Here is a 21,027-nt window from a genome sequence, read left to right on the forward strand (position 1 = left end):
TTCCACTTCTCATTGGTTACTGACATCCAGGGGAAGGCGGGTGCAGTTCATGTCGTTCCATAGGATATACAGAGACTTTCAAAACTGATCTGAAATCAGAGCTTCGCTCTCAGACCATCGCAGTACCTGTCATGGATTTCGCTGTAGAAAGAGTTCTGGGTCACCCACAGACAAAATTCCAACGGCTATAGAAACTAGAAAGTGTTTTCTATCCAATAGAATTAATAATATGCATATTGTACGATCAAGAATTGAGCACGAGGCAGTTTAATTTGGCGACACCCAGAAATAAAAAATGCTAATTGCGCCACCTATTGGCAAAAGGTTAAAAGCGTGTCCTGGCACGCATTTCTTCCACATGCTTTTGTGTTCATGCAGTTCATAGTAATCTGATAACATTGACTGTAAATATGACCTGATCTGAACTTGATGAACTGTAAAATAATATGCACAGGGTTCTCAAACTGTAGCACAATCTTACTGTCTACCAAATGTGGCATTATAGCAGGCAGTGTTCGGGTTTTCATAGTGCTTGTAAGGGTTATTTTTGTCCAGGATAATAAGGCATACAGCCAGCAGAAGTATTGACCACTGAAACAGGCCATCTTGTTGCAGCCACCATTCTTCTGTAATGAGAGGATACACACTGGTCAAGAGGATGAATTCAAGCCATGGAATGTCAAACAATGTCAAAGTTACAATAGGCTGGTTATAGGGCTCAGGCTTACCTGTATGTTGGCACAGCAGGATTATCATTTTTTGCTGTTCTGGCCCAAAAGCGTTTTTCCAGGAACTTTCTCTCCTGACTGCCTGAGGCATAATCTTCCCATAGGCCCTGGAGCCCAGCTATAAGCACAGACAAAAACAGACACAAATGCAGAAAATGAACCACAAGCTGGGATAAGAGTTTGATTGAGCCAAAGTCATCTGAGATGACTGCGATAACTGAACAGTGGTTACTGAGTATTGGCATTCCAGACTACAGACAGAGTTAAACATTTGAGATGTTAAATGCCATGACAAAGCTTAGAAGCACAGCAACTCAAATACAGTAATTCTGCTTATAATTTCTTTAAGACGTATTGAAAAATGATCTTCTAAGTTACCTTCCACAATCATATTCTTTCATTGTAGATTTTCACTCAGCACCACGGCTCTGAGAGTGTGATTGTTCAACAGACGTCCATGTGGTTCATTTGGTTCTATATAATTTACACTGAATGGTTTTCTCTTACACTCTGCCTGAGGTACGGATGACTCAGCAGCTGAGTTAGAGCCTGAGGTCAGGAGTGCCCTCAACCGACAGTTGGAGGAGCCGTGGTAGGTCCTACGACAGATTGTGCAGAAGGCATACAGTAGTGGCAGGAGGGGCAAAGGGCAGCGGTGTTGTCCGGTTCTAACACCACTGGGGCAGCACAGGTCTTGCGAGGGCAGTACGTCACATCAGCCATGCAGTCCAGAGTGGACTGGTGCAGGAGGCGGTCACATCAGCCATGCAGTCCAGAGTGGACTGGAGCAGGAGGCGGTCACATCAGCCACGCAGTCCAGAGTGGACTGGAGCAGGAGGCGGTCACATCAGCCATGCAGTCCAGAGTGGACTGGAGCAGGAGGCGGTCACATCAGCCACGCAGTCCAGAGTGGACTGGAGCAGGAGGCGGTCACATCAGCAATGCAGTCCAGAGTGGACTGGAGCAGGAGGCGGTCACATCAGCCATGCAGTCCAGAGTGGACTGGAGCAGGAGGCGGTCACATCAGCCATGCAGTCCAGAGTGGACTGGAGCAGGAGGCGGTCACATCAGCCATGCAGTCCAGAGTGGACTGGAGCAGGAGGCGGTCACATCAGCCATGCAGTCCAGAGTGGACTGGAGCAGGAGGCGGTCAAAACGGGTGACAGCTGCTCCCCAACCAACCGCTTCACCTTAAACAACAGTTCATTCTCTGGGTTTAGTTTCCACATAGTGTAGAATAGCAGTTTCACACAGGTTAACTTCAGATATTCACTGAGGAAACTGTATTTCTACTTTCAGCTCTAGAATAAACATCTGTTCACTGCAGTTTTTCATTACCTGTGAGGGTGTAGCTGTGGAGCTGCGCTCAGGCTCTGGAAAGGTAAGACCACGGACTTTCCCGTCTCTGATCTGGACCGTGAAGAGTATACTCCAACATGCATTAGTTGCAGTAAACATGGCCCCAGTCTCTGAACTGACTACAGCCTTACATACTCATGAAGCAGATCCCACAATCATGTAAGCCTGTCCCTCAAATACTCTCTGCCTCTGTCTGTCATCATAGTCCAGCAGATGCACCAGGATGTCCATGTCTGTGGCCAGCTTTGAGAGGGCCCTGGGGTCACAGGCTCCAACTTCACTGCCCTCTGTAGCCCTCTGGGAGTCTCCAGCCTCACTGCCCTCTGCAGGCCCCTCTGCGTCTCTGGCCTCAGAAAAGCAGTGAAAGTTACTGAACCCAGTAGAAGAGGACCAGCTGACCACTATGTCCTGCTGCCATATCTAATCCAAACACCTGCACACTGCTGTGAGCTGAGATACATTGGTCAATGATTACTATACATACAATGATGTCTAAAACTCAATACACTTCACAGTATTGAAAACATTATTGATCATTTACTCACAAAAGGCTCTAATACACATACACTATATATACAAAAGTAAGTGGACAACCCTTCAAATGAGTGGATTTGTCTATTTCTGTAACGGTCCTGACCTGTTTTATGTTGTTTTTGTATGTGTTTAGGTCAGGGCATGTGTTTTGGGTGGGCAGTCTATGTTATCTGTTTCTATGTTGGTTTTGGTTGCCTGGTATGGCTCTTAATTAGAGGCAGGTGTTTTGCGTTCTCCTCTAATTAAGAGTCATATTTAGGTAGGGTGTTCTCACTGTTTGTTTGTGGGTGATTATCTCCTGTGTCTGTGTCGATGTTACACCATACGGGATTGTTTCGGTTTGTTCGTGCGTTTTTTGTAGTAAGTACTTGTTCGTTCGTTCTGCGTGTGTTATTGTCAGTTCGTCGTACTAGTCTGTCTATTTTCGTTTTGTTATTTTGTTAGTTTATTCAAGTCTAGTTTGTTTCGTTTTGTCTATTAAATAAAACTCATCATGTTTTCACAACCCGCTGCGCCTTGGCTCGATCACTACACCTCCTCTTCTTATGAAGAGAGAGAGGAACGCCGTTACAATTTCAGCCACACCCATTGCTGACTGGTGTATAAAATCGAGCACACAGCCATGGAATCTCCATAGACAAACATTGGCGGTAAAGTGGCCTTACTGAAGAGCATACTGTAGTGACTTTCAACATAAAGTAAGTGTGGAAGAGGTTAAAAAAAAATATTGCTGTCTATCAACAATGACAAGCCACCCATGTCTGACAACTTGGATGGAAAATTAGTGAGGATAATAGCAGACGATATTGCCACTCCTATTTGCCATATATTAAATTTAAGCCTACTATAAAGTGTGTGCCCTCAGGCCTGGAAGGAAGTAAAAGTTATTTTCCTACCAAAGGATAGTAAAGCCCTCTTTACTGGCTAAAATAGTCGACCAATCAGCCTGTTACCAACCCTTTGTAAAGTTTTGGAAAAAATAGTGTTTGACCAGATACAATGCTATTTTACAGTAAACAAATTAACAGACTTTCAGCACGCTATAGGGAAGGACATTCAACAAGCATAGCACTTACACAAATGACTGATGATTGGCTGAGAGAAATTGATTATAAAAGATTGTGGGGGCTGTTTTGTTAGACTTCAGTGTGGCTTTTGACATTATCGATAATAGTCTGTTGCTGTAAAACATATGTGTTATTGCTTTACACCCCCTGCTATATTGTGGATAAAGAGTTATCTGTCTAACACAGAACACAGAGAGTGTTCGTTAATGGAAGCCTCTCCAACAAAATCCAGGTAGAATCAGGAATTCCCCAGGGCAGCTGTCTAGGGCGCCTTCCTTTTTTCAATCTTTACCAATGACAATCCACTAGCTTTGAGTAAAGCCAGTGTATCTATGTATACGGATGACTCAACACTATACACGTCGGCTACCACAGTGACCGAAATGACTGCAACACTTAACAAACAGCTGCAGTTAGTTTCAGAATGGGTAGCAAGGAATAAGTTAGTACTAAATATTTCAAAACTAAAAGCATTGTATTTGGGGAAAATCATTCACTAAACCCTAAACCTCAACTAAATCTTGCAATGAATAATGTGGTAATTGAGCAAGTTGAGGTGACTAAACTGCATGGAGTAACCCTTGATTGTAAACTGTCATGGTCAAAACATATTGATACAACAGTAGCTAAGATGGGGAGAAGTCTGTCAATAATAAAGTGCTGCTCTGCATTCTTAACAGCACTATCAACAAGGTTCTACAGGCCCTAGGTTTGTCGCACCTGGACTACTGTTCAGTCGTGTGGTCAAGTGCCACAAAGAGGGACTTAGGAAAATTGCAATTGACTCAGAACAGGGCAGCATGGCCGGCCCTTGGATGTACACAGAGAGCTAACATTAATAATATGCATGTCAATCTCTTCTGGCTCAAAGTGATTTCATCACTACTTGTATTTGTGAGAGGTGTTGACATGTTGAATGCACCAAGCTGTTTGAACTACCGGCACACAGCTCGGACTCCCATACATACCCCACAAGACATGCCACCAGTGGTCTCTTCACAGTCCCCAAGTCCAGAACAGACTATGGGAGGTGCATAGTACTACATAGAACCATGACTACATGGAAGTCTATTCCACATCAAGTAACTCATGCAAGCAGTACAATTAGATTAACAAACCAAACAAAAATATACCTTATGGAACAGCGGGGACTGTGAAGCACCACAAACATAGGCACAGACACATGCATACAAACACACAATAACATACGCAGTTTACACACACGTACACATGGATTTTGTGTTGTTGTCACGCCCTGGCCTTAGTATTCTTTGTTTTCTTTATTATTTTAGTTAGGTCAGGGTGTGACATGGGGAATGTTTATGTTTTGTTGGTTTTGGGTGTTTATATGGTAAAGGGGTTATGGGGTGTAGTAGATGGGTTTGTGTTGAGTGTAGATGTCTAGCGTTGTCTATGTATGTTTAGTCTAGGAGAGTCTATGGTTACCTGAATGAGTTCCCAATTAGAGACAGCTGATTTCGGTTGTCTCTGATTGGGAGCCTTATTTAGGGTAGCCATAGGCTCTCATTGGTTGTGAGTAATTGTCTATGTCAGAACGTTTGTAGCCTGTGTGTGTAAGTGCACAACGTTATTTAGCTTCACGGTCGTTTGTTGTTTTGTATAGTGTGTCAGTGTTTTGTTTCGTTTTGGCCTTCTTCATAATAAAAGGAAGATGGCTTATTTTCCAACTGCTGCGTTTTGGTCCGTCAATCCACCACACGATCGTGACAGAATTACTCACCATAGGACCAAGCGGCATGGAAGGCGGCAACAGGACCTACCTACACAGGATTTCTGGAGTTGGGAGGAGGAATTGGAAGGAGATGGACCTTTGGCTCAACCTGGAGAATATCGCCTCTCTCGTGAAGAGCTGGAGGCAGCGAAAGCCGAGAGGAGGCGATATGAGGAGGCAGCACGGAGACAAGGCTGGAAACCCGTGAGTACAACCCAAAAATTTCTTGGGGGGGGCCTTAAAGGGAGTGTGGCGAAGTCAGGTAGGAAACCTGCGCCTACTCCCTGTACTTACCGTGGAGAGCGAGAGTACGGGCAGACACCGTGTTATGCAGTAGAGCGCACGGTGTCTCCTGTACGCGTGCATAGCCCGGTTCGGTACATTTCAGCTCCACGTATCGGCCGGGCTAGACTGAGCGTTGAGCCGTATGTCATGAGGCCGGCCCAACGCATCTGGTCACCAGTGCGTCTCCTCGGGCCGGCGTACATGGCACCAGCCTTACGCATGGTGTCCCCGGTTCGCCTACATAGGCCGGTGCGGGTTATTCCACCTCCCCGCACTGGTCAGGCGACGGGGAGCATACAACCAGGTAAGGTTGGGCAGGCTCGGCGTTCAAGGGAGCCAGTACGCCTGCACGGTCCGGTATTTCCGGCGCCACCTCCCCGCCCCAACCCAGTACCACCAGTGCCTCCTCCACGCACTAGTCATATGGTGCGTGTCTCCAGCCCTTTACCACCAGTGCCTAAACCACGCACCAAGCCTCCTGTGTGTCCCCAGAGTCCTGTGCGTCCTGTTGCTGCTCCCCGCACTAGCCCTGAGATGCGTGTCCCCAGCCCGGTGCCACCAGTCCCGGCACCACGCACCAGGCCTACAGTGCGCCTCAGCCGGCAGGAGTCTGCCGTCTGCACAGCGAAGACTGAACTGCCCGTCTGCCAAGCGCCATCTGAGCCATCCGTCTCCCCAGCGCCATCTGAGCCATCCGTCTCCCCAGCGCCATCTGAGCCATCCGTCTCCCCAGCGCCGTCTGAGCCATCCGTCTCCCCAGCGCCATCTGAGCCATCCGTCTGCCATGAGCCTGCAAAGCCGCCCGTCTGCCATGAGCCTGCAAAGCCGCCCGTCTGCCATGAGCCTACTGAGCCGTCCGCCAGACAGGAGCCGCTAGAGCCGCCAGCCAGACAGGAGCCGCTAGAGCCGTCCGTCAGACAGGATCTGCCAGAGCCGCCAACCAGACAGGATCTGCCAGAGCCGCCAACCAGACAGGATCTGCCAGAGCCGCCAACCAGACAGGATCTGCCAGAGCCGCCAACCAGACAGGATCTGCCAGAGCCGCCAACCAGACAGGATCTGCCAGAGCCGCCAACCAGACAGGATCTGCCAGAGCCGCCAACCAGACAGGATCTGCCAGATCAGTCAGCCAGCCATGAGCAGCCAGATCAGTCAGCCAGCCATGAGCAGCCAGATCCGTCAGCCAGCCATGAGCAGCCAGATCCGTCAGCCAGCCATGAGCAGCCAGATCCGTCAGCCAGCCATGAGCAGCCAGATCCGTCAGCTAGCCATGAGCAGCCAGATCCGTCAGCTAGCCATGAGCAGCCAGATCCGTCAGCTAGCCATGAGCAGCCAGATCCGTCAGCTAGCCATGAGCAGCCAGATCCGTCAGCTAGCCATGAGCAGCCAGATCCGTCAGCTAGCCATGAGCAGCCAGATCCGTCAGCTAGCCATGAGCAGCCAGATCCGTCAGCCAGCCATGAGCAGCCAGATCCGTCAGCCAGCCATGAGCAGCCAGATCAGTCAGCCAGCCATGAGCAGCCAGATCCGTTAGCCAGCCATGAGCAGCCAGATCTGTCAGCCAGCCATGGGCCGTCCCTCAGTCCGGAGCTGCAGTCCCTCAGTCCGGAGCTGCAGTCCCTCAGTCCGGAGCTGCCATTCCTCAGTCCGGAGCTGCCATTCCTCAGTCCGGAGCTGCCCCTTACCCTGGTGCTGCCCCTTACCCTGGTGCTGCCCCTTACCCTGGTGCTGCCCCTTACCCTGGTGCTGCCCCTTACCCTGGTGCTGCCCCTTACCCTGGTGCTGCCCCTTACCCTGGTACTGCCCCTGACCCTGGTACTGCCCCTTAGTCCGGAGCTGCCCCTTAATGCAATGGGGTTAATGTGGAGAGGGGTCATTTTCAAGAAGCTAAGGAGGTGGTTAGGGACTGTGGTGAAGTGGGGACCACGACCAGAGCCGGAGCCGCCACCGTGGATGGAAGCCCACCCAGACCCTCCCCTAGACTGTGTATGGTGCGCCCGGAGTTCGCGCCTCAAGGGGGGGGTTATGTCACGCCCTGGCCTTAGTATTCTTTGTTTTCTTTATTATTTTAGTTAGGTCAGGGTGTGACATGGGGAATGTTTATGTTTTGTTGGTTTTGGGTGTTTATATGGTAAAGGGGTTATGGGGTGTAGTAGATGGGTTTGTGTTGAGTGTAGATGTCTAGCGTTGTCTATGTATGTTTAGTTATCTAGGAGAGTCTATGGTTACCTGAATGAGTTCCCAATTAGAGACAGCTGATTTCGGTTGTCTCTGATTGGGAGCCTTATTTAGGGTAGCCATAGGCTCTCATTGGTTGTGAGTAATTGTCTATGTCAGAACGTTTGTAGCCTGTGTGTGTAAGTGCACAACGTTATTTAGCTTCACGGTCGTTTGTTGTTTTGTATAGTTTTGTTAAAGTGTTTCGTGTCGTGTTCATCTTCGTCTTTTAAATAAAAAAAGAGAAGATGTATTCATATCCAGCTGCGCCTTGGTCCTCATTCTCTCCAGTACACGATCGTGACAGTTGTGGATTTGTGGTAGTAGAGTAAGGGCCTGAGGGAACACACTTAATATGTTGTGAAATCTGTTGTGAATGTATTGTAATGTTACATTTTTTTTTATAACTGCCTTAATTTTGCGGACCCCAGGAAGAGTAGCTGCTGCATTGGCAGTAGCTAAAGGGGAGCCATAATAAATACAAAAACAAACATGCCACCTTTCCATCAAGTCAGTCTGTCAAATTTCTGTTCTGCTAGAGCTGCGCCAGGCAACTGTAAGTGCTGTTATTGTGAAGTGGAAATATCTAGGAGCAACAACGGCTCAGACGCGAAGTGGTAGGCCACACAAGCTCACAGAAGGGGACCACCGAGTGCTAAAGCGCGTAGCGTGTACAAATCATCTGTCCTCGGTTGCAACACTCACTACCGAGTTCCAAACTGCCTCTGGAAGTAACTTCAGCAAAATAACAGTGTTGGGAGCTTCATGAAATGGGTTTCCATGACCGAGCAGTCACACTCAAGCTTAAGTTCACCATGCGCAATGCCAAGCGTCGGCTGGAGTGGTGTAAAGCTCGCTGCCATTGGACTATGGAGCAGTGGAAACTGTTCTTTGATGAATCATACTTCACCATCTGGCAGTCCGATGGATGAATCTGGGTTTTGCGGATGCCAGGAGAACGATAACATTTATCTGCTTTACCAGAACACCCTGAAATGTCACACTTGATATAGATCATATGCTTTGTAATTTTCTATTGTAGCATACAATTAAAGGCTATGATAAAACTGGCAGTGAGATCAAAATAATTCAACATCATTGTTCATAACAGTCCTGTGTCGCTTCACAAAATCTTCTAAACGTATTATTATATGTTTATGAGAAGAATAGGCCTACACTAGATAGAATATTTCAGTCGCTTTGGTTTAGCTCCTGTACTACTGTAAATTTACTTCTGCTCTCTATTGCCTCCCAATGCTGTTGTGCCCTGCCCATAGGAAACTTTGTTTATTGGAGTGGGAATCCTGGGGTGCTTCATTTCTAAGATGCGCAGCCAATGCTATTGGTCGGAAGTTATAGAGCAGACTGATGCAAGAGTGAACAAGAGCAAGTATTGTCGAGGCAAATTTAGCTAATATTGCCTGCATGAGTCACTGCAAGTGACTTTCCCGTTGGATTGTGTTACAGTCATGTTACAAGAAGAGGATCAAAAGTAGGCTACCCCATCCCATCACTGCAACCTGGTCTCAGAGCATTTCGTATTATTCTGTATATAAATCCAAAACACTCCATTTAATATGACATGTTACATTTCGTATGGTATATGTTATTTTGTGGATGTCCATCACCCATTTCATAATTACAATTTGTATTATATATTACGAATTTGCAAAACGTAGAAAAAATTAAGAATTTGCTAAACGTACTATATGTTACACATTTGCCAAACGTATGTAATGTTATGAATTCTAGCTGGCTAACGTTAGCTAGGCTAGGGGTTAGGGTTAAGGTTAGGGTTACATTTAGGAGTTGGGTTAAAGGATTAGGATTATGGTTAGGGGAAGGGTTCACTAAAAGGGTTAAGGTTAGGGTTAGGGGAAGGGTTAGCGAACATGCTAAGTAGTTGCAAAGTAGCTAAAACATAGTAAGTAGTTGAAACGTTGCTAATTAGCTAAAATGCTAAAGTTGTCTGTGATGAGATTAAAACTCATAACCTTTGTGTTGCTAGACCATCACATTATACAACTACCCATCCGCTACGACCAACCACCCTACTTTCATTTTTATTTATTCATTTTTTATTTTTTTTATTTTATTTTACCCCCTTTTCTCCCCAATTTTCGTGGTATCCAATCACTAGTAATTACTATCTTGTCTCATCGCTACAACTCCCGTACGGGCTCGGGAGAGACGAAGATTTTTGCCCAACCTGGTGTCAAAGCATTTCGTATTATTCTGTACGTAAATCAGGGACAATCCAATTAGTATGATATGTTACATTTCATATGTTTACATAAAACAGATCGTTATTTAAGACAAAAAAACGAAAGTAGGGTACAAAAACGTGAACGTCTAGCAACAAAAATGTTTCAACTACTAACTACTTTTTAGCTACTTTGCAACTACTTAGCATGTTAGCTAACCCTTCCCCTAACCCAGTGCTTCTCAATTATTTTCTGTTACGCCCCCCCCCCTAGGAAGAAGTAAACATTTCGCTCCCCCCAACTCTCCGCCGCGACTGTAAATAGTATAATTTGTCTATAAAATTGTTATAAGTACACCTCTGCATAACATTGTATCCTTATTAACATTAAAGAAAACAAAAAAACAAAAAAGAAAGAAATATAGATCAACTTACAACAAAGAATAACTTTATTAACATTGTTTTTTAGTCTGTAACAGAAAAGACATCGATTTGTCTGGAAAAAAATAAAAAATTCAAGCCTTATTTAAACTGTAATTTTTTTTAAACTATTTGATACTGAAAGATAAAATATAATCAATAAATAATACATCCAAATTGATCAGCAACATTAACTCAGGAGCACAATATATGAAACACTTTGACCTATAAAACAAAAATGAATAAAACAATTTCTGCTGATTTTTTTAAAAATCAAAATGAGGAAGTCATAGTTTTTATTTTTGCAGCACTTGCGTCATCCAGCATGACAGAGACCATGTCTAATGCTGCAGGCAGTATCAGCTCCTCTGCTCCTCTGCTCTGCTTACAAATTCGAATTGTAATTCCTAATATATTATACAAAATAGGTGATGGACATTCACAAATTAATACATACCATACCAAACGTAACATATCATACTAAATGTAGTGTCTCAGATTTACATACAGAATAATATGAAATGCTCTGAGACCAGGCTGTGTTGATCTATCTTATGTAACCATACCACAAATAACATATCATACTAATTTGAGTGTCCTGGATTTACATTTACTATGTTATGTCTGGTCTATGAGACCAGGCCGATCAGTCAGTGACGTCACTCCATGTATGTGTCCCCTCATGTGTTTTCAAAGTTTTATCAGGCATAGTCTTGTGGAATTTAAACATTAACACCTTACATTATAGTCTAATTATAGTATAAAATAAAAAACTTTTATCCATGGGCAGTTTCACTTTTACTGCATGACACCTAACATTAATGCTGTTGCTGATATGTGTATGCACCGGTAATGTTGTGGGAAATGCATAGATTAGACAATGTCATTGTATATATCCATGGATGGAATATAGATTTGTGTGGACGTGTAGCCTATAATGAATTGCCAAATGTTTAGGGGCAAATGCACTTTGAAGACGATGGAGGCCAGAAAATGCAGGGTAGTCAGAATGTTTGGGTTAATTGCATTCTGTAAACAGCTCTGACCTTAGTGATTCCTATTAACACAGGAGAACACATTTGGAAACACCCGAAAAGTACAGTACTTGTCCTAAGTACATGTATGTATTTAAACCATATATTATATGTTCTTGTAGATTGGATTTTCAAATTACTTATAGACGTTTCCATTAGAATTTCACAGTATGTGATTAGAATAGTTTTTGTAATATTTATTACAGATTAACTACTTTTACAAATCAATCCCAGAAACACTTGGAAAGGTACAGTATGCTACTGCTTTACTCATACCATAACCCTTTATATATCCCTTCTCTTTTTGTATATTCCTATACCTGAAAAGTTCAGTTTAGCTGAACTTCACTTCTGAAAAAGGTGTCCTAACCTGTAGTAGTTCTGGTTAGGTGAAATATTTGAGGCATTAGCACTGTTAAATGGTGCTGCATGTGGTGTATGAGAATAGCACATTCCTCCTGAATTCCCCTGGCCAAAAAATAATCCTTATTTCCCCTCCCCACAGAGAGAGTTGTGTATCTGCATTGTAGTCAGTGTTCCTTCCCGCCACAGCAGAGAGAGATCGCTCTCGGAGGAGAAATGTAAGGTGTCTGTTTGAGGGTAACACCTGAGCAGAGAGGAAGGCTGGTGTCCCACGGGGTTAGGCAACACAAAGCCTTGCTGATTAATGACAGCAGACGCACTGACGGCTCTGCTTTGATGTACACATTCTCCACAGGAAATGTATTCAGTCCCCTGCAACTGTTCCTCCTCCTCTGAGACGACAGCAGACAGTACACTGAATGACTCATCTGGAATGGTACTAGAGAGGGCTGCCTCTACAGAGGTAGTACCACTTATGCCCACTAGATGACAGTGTGGCCCCTTCACATGAGACTAGACTAGACAACTGGACCTGTGAGATATTACAACCAAATCAAATCCATTTATTTCACAAACAGTTAAATACAGTGATGGGTGCATGAAATGATCAAAAGCTAAATTCAGAAGGTCTGCCAGTTTTCCGCTATGCGTTACTATTACTGCAGTGAGTTCTAAAATCCTCATGATATGCTGACTCACACACCAAAGCGTTAAGCACAGAGCCATAGAGGAGCAAACAGCCACTCAGGACAAATGGACACAAGCTGGTGTCAACAGTCTGAAGTATCATGCTTTTCTTCTCACATTAAACCTGAAACCCACACAAATGTTGGCGCGTTTTATGGATCCTGATAAGAGGCAGAGCTTTGCCTGCAAAGAGCTGTATTGCTTGTCTAATGTTTACCAATTATTTTGCATGTCAAATCAAATTTTATTTGTCACATACACATGGTTAGCAGATGTTAATGCGAGTGTAGCGAAATGCTTGTGCTTCTAGTTCCGACAATGCAGTAATAACCAACAAGTAATCTAACCTAACAATTCCACAACTACTACCTTATACACCCAAGTGTAAAGGGATAAAGAATATGTACATAAAGATATATGAATGAGTGATGGTACAGAACGGCATAGGCAAGATGCAGTAGATGGTATAGAGTACAGTATATACATATGAGATGAGTAATGTAGGGTATGTAAACATAAAGTGACATAGTTTAAAGTGGCTAGTGATACATGTATTACATAAAGATGGCAAGATGCAGTAGATGATACAGAGTACAGTATATACATATACATATGAGATGAGTAATGTAGGGTATGTAAACATTATATTAAGTGGCATTGTTTAAAGTGGCTAGTGGTACATTTTTACATTATTAAAGTGGCTGGAGTTGAGTCAGTATGTTGGCAGCGGCCACTAAATGAAACCCAAATTGGCCTACACGGACAAATTCTGGCCTGGTTTAGATCTTATCTGTCGGAAAGATATCAGTTTGTCTCTGTGAATGGTTTGTCCTCTGACAAATCAACTGTACATTTCGGTGTTCCTCAAGGTTCCGTTTTAGGACCACTATTGTTTTCACTATATATTTTACCTCTTGGGGATGTTATTCGAAAACATAATGTTAAGTTTCACTGCTATGCGGATGACACACAGCTGTACATTTCAATGAAACATGGTGAAGCCCCAAAATTGCCCTCGCTAGAAGCCTGTGTTTCAGACATAAGGAAGTGGATGGCTGAAAACTTTCTACTATTAAACTCGGACAAAACAGAGATGCTTGTTCTAGGTCCCAAGAAACAAAGAGATCTTCTGTTAAATCTGACAATTAATCTTGATGGTTGTAAAGTCGTCTCAAATAAAACTGTGAAGGACCTCGGCGTTACTCTTGACCCTGATCTCTCTTTTGACGAACATATCAAGACTGTTTCAAGGACAGCTTTTTTCCATCTACGTAACATTGCAAAAATCAGAAATGTTCTGTCCAAAAATGATGCAGAAAAATGTATCCATGATTCTCTGCCTCTAACCCTATTACAGGGGCTGAGTCACTGGCTAACTGGTGCTCTTTCATGCCGTCCTTAGGAGGGGTTGAGTGGGTTGAGTGGGTTGAGTGGGTTGAGTTACTGACGTGATCTTCCTGTCTGGGTTGACGCCCCCCCCTTGGTTTGTGCTGTGGTGGAGATCTTTGTGGGCTATACTCGGCCTTGTCTCAGGATTGTAAGTTGGTGGTTGAAGATATCCCTCTAGTGGTGCGGGGGCTGTGCTTTGGCAAAGTGGGTGGGGTTATATCCTTCCTGTTTGGCCCTGTCCGGGGGTATCATCGGATGGGGCCACAGTGTCTCCTGACCCCTCCTGTCTCAGCCTCCAGTATTTATGCTGCAGTAGTTTATGTGTCGGGGGGCTAGGGTCAGTTGGTTATATCTGGAGTACTTCTCCTGTCTTATCCAGTGTCCTGTGTGAATTTAAGTATGCTCTCTCTAATTCTCTCCTTCTCTCTTTCTTTCTCTCTCTCGGAGAACCTGATCCCTAGGACCATACGTCAGGACTACCGGGCATGATGACTCCTTGCTGTCTCCAGTCCACCTGACCTTGCTGCTGTTCCAGTTTCAACTGTTATGCCTGCGGTTATGGAACCCCTACCTGTCCCAGACCTGCTGCTTTTAACTCTTAATGATCGGCTATGAAAAGCCAACTGACATTTATTCCTGATTATTATTTGACCATGCTTGTCATTTATGAACATTTTGAAAATTTTGTCTCTCTCTAATTCTCTCCTTCTCTCTTTCTTTATCTCTCTTGGAGGACCTGAGCCCTAGGACCATACGTCAGGACGACCGGGCATGATGACTCCTTGCTGTCCCCAGTCCACCTGGCCTTGCTGCTATTCCAGTTTCAACTGTTCTGCCTGCGGTTAGGGAACCCCTACCTGTCCCAGACCTGCTGTTTTCAACTCTTAATGATCGGCTATGAAAAGCCAACTGACATTTATTCCTGATTATTATTTGACCATGCTTGTCACTTATGAACATTTTGAACATCTTGGCCATGTTCTGTTATAATCTCCACCCGGCACAGCTAGAAGAGGACTGGCCACCCCTCATAGCCTGGTTCCTCTCTAGGTTTCTTCCTAGGTTTTGGCCTTTCTAGGGAGTTTTTCCTAGCCACCGTGCTTCTACACCTGCATTGCTTGCTGTTTGGGGTTTTAGGCTGGGTTTCTGTACAGCACTTTGAGATATTAGCTGATGTACGAAGGGCTATATAAAATAAACTTGATTTGATTTAAATGTTAGTGGTGGCTGTTTAACAGTCTGATGGCCTTGAGATAGAAGCTGTTTTTCAGTCTCTCGTCCCTGCTTTGATGCATCTGTACTGACCTCGCCTTCTGGATGATAGCGGGGTGAACAGGCAGTGGCTTGGGTGGTTGTTGTCCTTGATGATCTTTATGGCCTTCCTGTGATATCGGGTGGTGTAGGTGTCCTGGAGGGCAGGTAGTTTGCCCCCGGTGATGCATTGTGCAGACCTCACTACCCTCTGGAGAGCCTTACGGTTGTGTCTGTTCCTTGCCAAGTCAAAAGAGAGATTGCAGTGAGTTGGAAACCATTCATTAAACCTGGTTATGCCAAAACACATTCCATCTGTAATAAACACAGTTGAAAAATAAAACCATAACAAAAAAAAGTCCATGTTGACTGTGGTGTACTGTATGTTGCTGCAGCCAAGTGATGTATTTGCAGCAGGGTCTGGTCGGGAGAGATAAGGGTGTCAGAATGCTCTGAGGGGCTTGCTCAGTAGAGGAAGAGACAAAAGTTTAAAGACCTCCTTTGATGTGATTTAAAAGTAATCTGCTTCGCTCTAAAGATGTCTCTTTAGTGATGTTGACGATACAGTAAAAACTGTTTTGGAGTCACTGCCTGCTCTCGCCTTTTACTTTGAAGTGCTTGTTGTTAAATGCTGCGTCTAGAACTAGGGGTTAGCTTGAGAACTTCAGATTTCAGCTTCCTTGTCCCCTTCATCCTATATCCTCCTTCCTCCTCACAGGAAGCCTGCGAATTAGTTCCAGGCTAATTGTTATCCAATTTCATTACTTCGCCCATCACTGGACAGCTCACCACATATCGATTGTGCTATGTGCTACAACAATGACAGAGAACAGGGGATGGAGAAAAAGAAAGAAAGAGAGGGAAGGAGAGGGGGAAGGGGAGAGAATTGCTCATTTACAGTGGAACAGTTTTTACCAGGGTGATTCCGCTCCCAGGGGTCATAGAGTATTCCCTTTGACTTGCACAGTGGAGGAAATGGCATTTCCAATATCTGTCTCCCTTACTGTATTCTATTTTCCTCTCTCATCCCTTATTATTCTCTCGTCTCTCAGTACACAGGAGTAAAGGAGTATTGCACACTGCCATTTTGGAATCTTGGAGTCTCCTGTACACCATTATAACAGACTGTACAATAGTTGGTAATATCTACATTCTATTCTTATTCTTGTCTTATTTTCCTAGTGAGTGTACGGAGGCTGACATCTTGTTTTCAGTCAGTGAAGGAAGACTGATAGCTCCGTATTGAGTGGTCTTGATGAATTAAGCAGTGGTCAATTACAGTAACTTAGCAGGTCAACTTGATTAATTAGTCTACCCCCTTAAGTCGTAAAAAGAAACAGTCTTCTCTGAGCTGCAGTCCTTGGTCCTTTAGTCCTTCAATCTCCCCAATAAAATGTTGGGTTGGGAGACAGCTGTCAAAGGGAAAAGTGGTGTATAGGTCATACTGCGGGCAACATAGTATGATATTAGCCAACTATCACATCTCCAGAGCGTCTCCAAAATGTGTGATCCCCAATGCATAGTAGGACTGAGATATATAGCCCAGAAAGACAGAGGGGGAAGGGGTGTACTAGTGGGGCAGAGCATTGACGACAGTCTCAGACAATCCATGACCTTGCCCAGAGAGACAAACTCTGGAAACTTTACTTTTTTACCCCAAAGGCTATTTTTAAAAGCCTCTTTGAAGTTGGCACTTAAAAACTCTAATATAGACACTGAAGGAAGAGTCTAGTGTGGAAGGGATGTTCAGACTTTCAAACTGTGTGTGTGTGTACGTCTGTCTGTGTGTGCGTGTGTGCGTACGTGCGCGTGCTAGTGTGCATGCTGCAGTGGTGGTGTGTGGTTAGGTGTGTGCCCATATTAATTGTGAATATCTTAATGTCATTGCGCCCTTACCATTTCCTGCATGCAGAAATACTATATTAGACGTTGACAGACAGCAATAATGTGATGCTTGCTAAAACAGTAAGCATCTTCTTGCTTCCAGCTCACAATGCACCAACACTGTTGGCACTAATCAATAATTTACTGAGTTAACGTTTTAACAAAGTGGTATGGTAATTCTGCTAAAGATTTGACCTCCACCCACTTCCGGGCCTCTCACCTACCAGATGAGTATTTATTGCCCAGGAGTGGGACACTGGCACCCAGGCGGGCATAATTGATTGTATAAGAGAGAGGTCAAACCAAACATTACAATGCAAGGAAAGCAGGGATGCCACTGCCCAAAAGTAATGCATTATTCAAGCAATGAATAATAATGCTACTGTTCTACAATTGAGACATTTTACCTTCATTTTATACTCTGTTTTACAGAGGAATAATAATACATAGAATGTATGTAACCATATCTTGCATGCAGTACTTGTAATGTGGTGTGTCAGGGGGTTTGCAAGGTAGGTGTGATACATAATCACAGCAACTACAATGGGGATTATGTAATTGATGTACTCATATATAAATATCTGACAATCATAAACCTTTCTCTTTTTTACTGGGTGAACTGAACGGTCTCTCCACAAAGTTCTCCATTTGGTAAGGTTATACTGCTGCGTCCTCTATCAGCTCTGTGGGTGCATCCCTACAATGCTGCCTCACAGTGGACAGTTGGCATGAAAATGTTATGTGGAAATGGAATAGAAATAATGAGACTGGCTGTTCTGTTCCGAGCTCTCTGTTGGCTTGGCTGAGGATGCAGGACATGAGAGGTTGGGGTGTTGATGAAAGGAGCTGTAGTAAGATAGCTGCAGCTCACTTTGAGGGTGCATTCATTATTTCATCCTTATTGATGTCTATTTGACTCAGTTTGACACAAACTCAGATACCAATTGTCTTCCTTGTCATTTGTTTATAGTATTAATAACATTCAAAGGGAATTGTAACTAGACCTACAAAGAAAGCCAAAGAAAGCCAGTTTTTGCAGTTTTTGCAGTGTGCTCAGATTGACTAGGGAGCAGGAACTTAGAAAAACACCTAATAAATGAACAATATAATCTAGCAAATAAATGCTTTCAGTTGTCATTTCATTGCTCTTTGTGACATTTATTGGGGCGATTCCACGCCAGCGGGAGCGGGAAATATTTTTGCTATCTCACATTGTTCTGGTAAATCCAACGTTAGGAACTTATTTGGGAGAAAGGATTGTTTTTTAACATGCTTTTTACATTTGTATCACAAACCATGTTTTTGAAAATCAGGATGAAATTGAACATGTCAGGACCTTTTTTGACCTGTACATGCCTCCTGTAAGACCTTATGATCCGGACAACATCTTGGTGTTGTTATACTCCTTATAGTCTGGAGTATGTCTAGATCATGAAATACACATTTATTTAACATAAAAAATATTAATATCTCTAAACTACCCTTTTAGATTTGGTTCATTTTTAAGATATTTTTTGGGGAACAGTATGCTCTTCAAACACTTCCATTTTTTTGTATTGAATAAATTATTGTGAACATTTTTTATTTTAGAATCGAGACATCATCCATATGTTAGAGCACACTGTAAGATGTTGTCTTTATCATGTACGGTTCACAGATCATAAGGTATACATGCCTCCTGTAAGACGTCTTCATGATATTCACATAAATGGTGATACAAATATAAAAAGCATTTTAAACATCCTTCCTTCAAATGAAGTTTGTGAGAATTACCAGAACAATCTGAGATACTCCAAATATTTTGCGCTCCCGCTGGCATGTACTCGTCCATTGATTGTGATATGGTGAGTTTGGACCCAGCTGCAGAGAAGAGACCAGACGAGGAATCAGTGGATAAGGATAAACATAATACTTTACTGAGAAACGGTAACGGAAGGATCACAGTAACATTGGGAAAACAACAAACACTAAGTCTCAAACTCACTCAGGAGACAAACACGCACTGCACACAAATCAAGCTTCTGCAAAGAACAACTATTTTAACAGGGAAATCATAATGAGTGAATAGGACACACCTGAGTGTTGTTCATGTCTCTAGGAGGGTCTCTGCCGCCCTCTGGTGACAGGTGGAACCATGACAGCAGAGCCAGGATGTGCACCACGTAGTTAGTAGACGTGCCGAATAAGTCCCGGATCCAGAATGTCCGGGGTAGGCACCCACGCCCACTCCTTGAGGCCGTAGCCCTCACAGTCCACCAGGTACTGCAGGGTGCCTCGGACCTGACGAGCCTCCACAGATGCCGGACAGTGTAGGCCGGGCGACCATCAACAAGTCGAGGGGGTGGAGGGGCAGGTGTGGGGGAGAGAAGGGTTTGAGACGGGAGACATGGAAGAATGGACAGACCCTCATAGACCTGGGAAGCTGGAGACGATAGGTGACTCAGGATCTTGAATGGTCCTATGTAGCGTGGAGCTAGCTTCCGTGAGCCCACCTTTAAGGGAATATCACGGGCGGACAGCCACACTCGTTGCCCCGGTCGGAGGAGCCAAAGAGGCCTTTTGTGCCGGCTTGCCTGGTGTTGGTGTCAGGCAGAGGAGCGTAGCAAGGAGGATCACGCTCTGATCCAGGTGTGGCGACATCCTCGGCTGATGGCACACCCACTTCGGCCTCTTGTTCAGGAAACATGGGAGGGGGGGGGGGGGCGAACCCGAACTGACACTCGAATGGTGACAGTTTGGCGGTACGTTTTGAGCATTCGCCGCTCAGAAGAGGAACTTGCTCCAGTTGCAGGCCTGGTTGGAGACGAAACAGCAAAATAACTTCTCCAGCTCCTGGTTGGCCTGCTCCGTTTGCCCATTAGACTGTGGGTGGAACCCCGAGGAGAGACTCACCAACGTGCCCAACAGGGAGCAGAAGGCTTTCCAATACCGAGCGAAGAACTGGGGCCCACGATCTGAGACAATGTCCTGGGGAAGTCTGTGTAGTCGAAAGACATGGGTAATCATGAGATCAGTGGTCTCCTTCGCTGAGTGCAACTTGGGTAAGGTAATGAAATTGGCTGCCTTGGAGAACTGATCAATGACCACCAGGATAGTGGTAAGCCCTTGGGATGGAGGTAACCCTGCAATAAAGTCTACGGACAGGTGGGACCAGGGCTGGCTGGGGATGGGCAGAGGTTGGAGCAACCCAGCCGGTCACTGTCATGAGGACTTACTACGGGCATAGGTGGAACAGGCCGCAACAAAGGATCTCACATCCTCAATCATGTTGGGCCACTAGAATTTCCGCCTCAGAAACTCCAGTGTCCGATTAACCCCTGGATGCCCATTTAATTTAGAGGAGTGTTCCCATTGTAGCATTCGAGAACGGGCTGATCACCGAACATAAAGTCTGTTAGTGAGACCCCCGCCGGGGTCAGGATCTCGGGTCTGGGGTTGTCGTACCGTGGTCTCTATACTTCATAACACAAGAGCCGCAGTGCGGGAGCTGGGGATGATGGGCTCAGAGTCCCTCTCCTCGTTAGAGACATCGTGTTGGCGGGACAGGGCATCTGCTTTCTGATTCTTGGATCCCGGGCGATAAGCTAGAGTGAAGTTGAACCTGTTAAAAAACAGAGCCCACCTAGCCTGGCGAGCGTTCAACCTCTCGGATTTTTGAATGGAGACCAAGTTCTTATGGTCTGTCCAGATCACGAAAGAATGAGGTTCCCCCCCCCAACCAGTGTCTCTACCCCTCAAGGGCCCACTTGACTGCCAAGACATCCCGGTTGACTACATCGTAGTTGCGTTACGCTGGCAAGAAAGAAAGGCACATGGGTGCAGTTTTCTGTCCCCCTCATTCCACTGTGACAGACCGCCCCTGCTCCACTGTCTG

At 44.9% G+C, this 21,027-nt stretch overlaps 1 pseudogene; it reads right to left on the reverse strand.

Annotated features, from left to right (window-relative positions):
* Positions 1 to 477: 477 nt before the first annotated feature.
* On the reverse strand, positions 478 to 20,149 carry LOC129869309 (E3 ubiquitin-protein ligase RNF14-like; annotated as a pseudogene).
* Between the last annotated feature and the right edge of the window lie 878 nt (positions 20,150 to 21,027).

This window comes from Salvelinus fontinalis, chromosome 14, assembly GCF_029448725.1.
Source record: "Salvelinus fontinalis isolate EN_2023a chromosome 14, ASM2944872v1, whole genome shotgun sequence".
NCBI classification, from domain to species: domain Eukaryota; kingdom Metazoa; phylum Chordata; class Actinopteri; order Salmoniformes; family Salmonidae; genus Salvelinus; species Salvelinus fontinalis.